This window comes from Manis javanica, chromosome X, assembly GCF_040802235.1.
Source record: "Manis javanica isolate MJ-LG chromosome X, MJ_LKY, whole genome shotgun sequence".
Classification (NCBI taxonomy): domain Eukaryota; kingdom Metazoa; phylum Chordata; class Mammalia; order Pholidota; family Manidae; genus Manis; species Manis javanica.
Window position 1 is genome coordinate 133,648,244 of NC_133174.1, and position 6,978 is coordinate 133,655,221.

Genomic DNA, 6,978 nt, shown 5'->3' on the forward strand with positions numbered 1-6,978 from the left:
TGTTCCTAGCATCTAGCAGAGTGTCTGAAACATAAAAAAAAAATTAATAATATGCTTAATTAATTAATTGGGGATTTTCAGGTTTTTCTACTGTAGTTGCCATTATAAACAATACTGCTATGGAGAAATGTGTATAAATGCTTGCAAATTCATTGGTGATATTTTTTAATTAAGTGCCTAAAAGTTAAAATGATCAGCAAAAATGTATATTCTTTCTAAGGCTTTTATTATGAATTGACAACTGCCCTTCAGAAAATCTTTTATTGCCAATTCATAGTCTGACCAAAAATAGATGACAATGTAATTTTCCTCACACACTTGCCAACCCTATAGAGGAACAGTATTACTCATTTTTGCAAATATAATATGTGAAAAACTAATCTTACTTTAAAATATGTGTGAATTTGATTACTGGTGAGAATCTTTTCATACTTGATTGATAGTGATCGTTTGTATTTTGTGAATTTCTTGATCACATCCTTTACTGTTTCTTATTTTGTGCTTGTCTTCCTTATTTATGATAACTATTCATAAAAATTTATTGGCATTTTGTCTAGGCAGTAAATGTTACAGTTGCTTCTACAACTTTAATTTTACCTTTTCCCAATTGCATAGAATTCACATGGTTTAGCATGGATTTAACCCCACTTCCAGCTTCAGGAGTTGACTCTTGACTGGTCTACACTAAAGAGAAAAATTCCATCTTCTTTCCTCGGTGATTAGTTCAGGCACTGGCACCTAATTCAGGCCTAAGCCAGTGATTAGCTCAGAGCTGGCCAGCAGCACTCCCGTGGAGGAACACTAAACTGAAACTGTTGGAATAATTACACCCTACTTTCACTGGGATAGACACGAGCCCATGCTTAAGTGGGTCAGATGATGATGGAAATATTCCCTGAACAGAGTGATTGGGTTTAAGAGTGATCTAGTCAGAAATAACCTTGAGACTTTTTGTGTGTGCAGTTTTGGGAAGTGGACATTTTCTCCCCTTGGAATGAACCAAGAATGATCTAGTCCCACTTGCCAGTCACAGATATCTTATGAATATGAAGGAAACCAACCTGAGGATGAGGCCAACACTAGAAAGAGTATGGAATCAAGAGACAGACAATTAGGCACAGAGCTCTGTACAACTATGTCAGAAGTCTATTCAAACTGAGAAAATAGAATTTTATAAAAATATTTTAAGGTAGTTTAAGTTGTGTTTTCTGTGTCTTGCAACCAAAACCACATGGATATTGTATGTCATATAATTTTCATGATTTTTTCCAGTTTTTCATTTGTCTCTTATCTACTTTTCAAAATATTTTGTCATTTATTTACTGAAATCTGTTATCCGTGATACATTTTTTTAACTAATGAAATGTTATCCTTGATATTTTTTTTGACTAAGACATTTGCACCGGTTGGCATCTAAAATCAATGATCAGTCTCAAGATCCAGGCCAAGTTTCACAAAGTGTCATTCCCACACAACTACTCTATTCATACCTAAACGTGTGCAATGCTATTTCTCAGTATTCATATGCTTCTCTTTAGCCCAAAGAGGTCACGTGAGCTCCATAAAGCCAGACTTTTCTAATTCTGTAACATTTGTTTTATTGAATCCATTAGAGTTCTGACTGTGGACTTCTTTTGAGATATCCTTGGGCTGTTAAGCAGAGACAGAATACTATTTTTAAATAGTGTTTAGGTTGTCCAATTCGATTTCTGCATACATTGGTGTTACTTTAAGAACACCTTCTATAATATCAGTGTGATATGAGTTAATGAATTTAAAATTTTTTAAATAAATAATTTTCTGTGCATGGGTAGGTTTTAAAAAATAAAAACAGGTGCACACAAGAAGTAAAATAATCTGTCAACAAAATGATGTGTGGGAGAAGTGTCCATTTCATCTCCAAATGGAGAAAATTAGAATATCCTTTAACTTCTGATTGTGTGAATGAAAATTTTCAGAATATCAATATCAGTGGAAACAATAAATCATGAACAAGAGTATATAAAAATGAAAGTTGAAAATTTTAATTAGCTTCTTTGATTTTCTAGAATTTGAACTATCTGAACTGATTCTTAATCATAAAAAAATGACATTGAGGACTTCTGATGTCAGCTCTGACATGGAAAGAGCTTGAAAGTCATAACTCCCATTCTTAATGCTGAACATGACTTCTGTCCTTAAGAAAAAAGCTGAACTGAAAGTAATTGACTTTTCTTAGACCACCAGAGAATAAAAGTCACAGGGCAAAACCTACTCTAAATCGGGATAAACAGGTAAATACAGAGAATCACAGCAGGGATCAGCTTACTTGGAATAAAAGCACTGGAGCCACAAACTGGCAGGTATACTTCAACAGAAACTTGGATGAATCGTTACAGTCTGCATGTGGATGAGAGTGACTCTTTGGGGTTGTAGTATTTAGGAAGGCCCCCAGTGCATTCACGGGTTCCAGGAACCCCATCAGGTTCTCATGGTGAGGAGCCAAGAAAAATTCCTTCATGGCTCTCGCAGGAGGAGGAGAAAAGTATCCATTTAGAAATAGAGCATTCTCCATAACAAAGGCCTATTCTCCAAGGGAAAATATTTTACCAGTCTTCTCAGATACAGGGAAAGGGCAGTTCTTCAACTCCAGCAACCTCTGACTTTCCTGGATCACCCAATGGGGAGAGGAAGCTGAGACACACTTGTGAAAGCCACAGCAGAGGGATGCACTGGTAGACTGAGATTAAATAAGATTACGGAACACTGTTCTCTCCATCCCTTACTGTCCAATCAGTGGACAGTGGATCACAGCTGGAAGAGCAGCAAGGTGCTTCTATCACTTAAGAAGGCACTTTTAGGGAAACCCAAAGCCAACTAGAGGGACAAAACAAGGACTAGCACAAGAGGAATTTGAAGCCTCTGGTACCAACACCTGCAGTCATTAAACAGACCCAACTCCTAGCCAGACTAACATTGAATCTGGAAATGCTGAACTTCACGAGAGTACTGCAGTCCTGGAAAGAGTTACTATTAAAGAATTCCCACCACGCTTTGTGTTCTGGGAAGCAGCTTACCAGAAAGTATCATTCTTCTGCATATGACCTAGCTAAGACTTGCAGGTAACTCCTTTGTTTACTTGGTAGGCCAGACACAGACCCTCCAAATTCCCATCCTTTGTCTTGTAAAGTGATTAGTTAGCTGAACTGTTTGTCTCCATTGATCAATGAGAACAGAATGCCTATTGACTTGGCCAAATTTTAGTTAAGTATCTCCTCTTCCCATAGGGTCCTGGACTTTCACTCACCCCTATGTTTAAACAAACATTGGGACAACACTCCTTAATGATCCCTCCTGCAAATGGGCTTGCCAGGAAATGCATTTCCAGCTCCATTTACCAGTCATAACACTTATGAATATGAACATCATATGCCATTGGTTCATCTCACTGTCCCATAACCAATTATGTCTAGCCTTGTTCTCTCCTCACTGTAGAAGAAAATTCTTTCTGGCTGACCTTTGAGACACTTTTAGATTTTGTGCAATCATCCTTTCAAATAAAGTCTCCCTACTCAAGTGCAAATCTGTTTTTTATTTGACAAAACTCATGATAAAGGCCTTTGTTTACCTCTGTCCCTGTGGTGGTTAACTTTGTGAGTCAACTTGGCTGGGTCATAGTGCCTAGATATGTGGTCCAATGTGTGAATTCATGTAATTACCACCATAGTCAAGATGCAAAACTGTTTCAGCACCACAAAGGAACTCCCTTTGCTTCTCCTTTATACTCCACCCACCCCTGTTCCCCAAAACCATGGGGCAGTTAAAGCAGGGGAGTGGGAGCACCTGAGACTTGTCTGCTGGGTCAGGACATGGCCTATCCAACTTTGGGTACCCTAGAAGCCTTTGACAAACTAAGTGCACTGTGAATATATACTGGGTTTTTTTTGTTGTTTCTTTTATTTAAAGACATTTTAGAGAATTTTTAGGTTCACAACAAAATTAAGTAAGAGAGATATCCCATATACCTCCTGCCCCCACACACGCATAGCCTCCCCTATTGTCAACATTCCCCCACCACGGTGGGACATTTGTTACAACTGATGAATCTACATTGACACATCATAAGCAACCAAAGGCCATAGTTTATATTAGGGTTCACTTGTGGTGGTGTACATTCTACAGGTTTGGACAAATAGATAATAATATGTACCCAGCATTATATTATTGTGCACAGTAGGTTCACTGCTCTAAAAATCATCTGTGCTTTGCCTGCTTAACATTTGCTCTCCCCTAACCTATGGCAACAACTCATCCTTTGCTGTCTCCACAGGTTTTTTTGTTTCTAGAAAGTCATATATTTGAAATCATACTGTATGTAGCATTTCAGATTGTCTTCTGCCACAATAATATGCACTTAAGGTTCTTCCATGTCTTTTCATGTCTTGATAGCTCATTTCTTTTTAGTGGTGAATAATAAGCCAATGTCTGAATGTATCATAGTTTATTCATTCACCTACTGAAAGACATCTTAGTTGCTTGCAAGTTTTGACAATTATGAATAAGTCTGCTATAAACATCTGTGTACAGTTTTTGCATGGATATAATTTTCAACTCCTTTGGGTAAATACCAAGGTGCACAATTACTGGATCATATTATAAGAATATGTTGTTTTGTAAAAAAGGTGACAAGCTGTCTTTCAAAGTGGCTGTGCCATTTTGTATTCTCACCAAGAGGGTATGAGAGTTCCTCTTACTACACATCCTGGCCAGCATTTAGTGTTAGTGTTCCAGATTTTGGCCATTCTAACAGGTGTGTAGTTGTATCTTATTGTTGTTTTAATTTGCATTTCCCTGATGACATAGGGTACCGAGCATCTTTTCATATGTCTTTTTGCCATCTCTATATCATCTTCAGTGATGTGTCTGTTAAGATCTTTGGTTCATTTTAAAATGTTTGTTTGGTTTTTTTTCTTACTGTTGAGTTTCAAGTTTCTTTGTATATTTTACATAACAGCCCTTTATCCTAAGTGTCTGAAAATTTTTTCTCCCAGTCTTTGGCTTGTCTCTTCATTCTCTTGACATTGTATTTCATTTTTAATTTTAATCAAGTCCAGCATATTAATTACTTCTTTTATGGATCGTGCCTTTTGTGTTGTATCTAAAAAGTCATCACCATACCCAAAGTCATCTAGGATTTCTGTTACCTTCTAGGAGTTCCATAATTTTGCATTTTATATTTAGGTCTTTGATTCATTGTGAGTTAAATGTGTGTATATATATATATATGTGTGTGTGTGTTTTATATATATATACACATATGTTATATACATATTATATATATATATTCTGTTTCTCTGGAGAACCCTGACTAGTATATGTTCATATCACCTGACACATTATCTGGATTTCAACAAAAAAAACTGCAAGACATCCTAAAAAGTAAAGCAAAAATACAGTATAATGAGACAAATCCAGTATTGAAATAGGACTCACATATGTTGCATATTTCATAATTGTCAGACAGGGAGTTTAAGACAACTTTAATTAATGTGTTAAGGGCTCTAAGGGAAAAAGTGGACAGTGTGCAAGAAAAGATGAATAATGCCAGCAGACAGACACTCTAAGAAGATGTTAAAAAGAAATCCTAGAAATCAAGAATACTATAATAGAAATGAAAATTACCTTTTACGGCTTCATCAATAGACCAGACAGAGCCAAGGAAATATCAGTAAAATTGAAGATATGTCAATATAAGCTTTCTAAACTGAAATGCAAAGAAAAAGAACGAATGAAAGGAACAGAGCAGAACACCCAGAATAATGGGGTAATTTCAAAAGGGACAGCATATGCAGAATATCAGAAAGAAAAAAGAAAAGAGAATGGAGCAGAAGAAATATTTGAAGTAATAATAGCTGAGAATGTTCCAAAATTAATGACAGTCACCAGACCACAATCCAGGAAGCTCAGGGAACACCAGGCAGGATAAATATCAAAATAATGTATATTTAAGCATATCATACTCAAACTCTAGAAAACCAAAGATCAAGTGAACACTTAAAGTGATTTGAAAGAGAAAACAATGCCTCACCCATGGGGGAATAAGAATGTTACAAGGGATTTCTCATTTTTTAAAATCACACAAACAAGAAGAGTGTAGAGTAAAATATTTAAAGTATTGAAAGAAAATAAACACCAACTTAGAATTCTATATCCAGTGAGATTATTCTTCAAAAGTGGAGAAAAAATATAGACTGAAACAGAAAACAAATTAGAAATTTATCTCCAGCACCCCTGTCTTGCCAGTAATGTTAAAAGTTCTTCAAGTAGAAAAAAGATAATAATAGTTCATAAATTCCGACCTACATAAAGAAGTATTAGAGGAGGAGGAATATATGAAGGTAAAATAAAATATTTCCTTTTACTTAATCTATTACATAACTTTCAAAGTAATAATACTAACAATGTATTATGTATTAGGTGATTAGAGCATATGCCTAAGTAAAATGAACAACTGCAATATCATAAGGGACAGGAGAGAGGAATTGGAAACATTGTTATATTACCTTTGCTCTCCATGAAGTGATAAGATATTATTTGAGAGTTGACTTAGATCAGTTGTAAATTTATATTGCTAACTCTTGGGCAACCACTAAGACAATTTCTCAAAGAAGTATAATCGATATGCTGAGAGAGGAAAGAAAATGGAATTGTATAAAATGCCCAGTTTAAAGCAGAGAAGACAGAAGAGGGGAAGGGAGAAAAAGAAAGAACAAGTGCAACCAATAGAAAACAGCTACAAACATGGTGGGTATTAATCAACTATAGCAATAATCACTTTAAGTGTGAATGGTCTAATATATCGATTAAAAGATAGATACTGCCATAGTTTATTGAAATTGTGACCCAACTGTATATTGTCTATAAAAGAAAATGACATTGATAAAATGTATTACACATCAATGGATGAGGAAAAGTTGAAATGAACTCAGGGAAAAATAT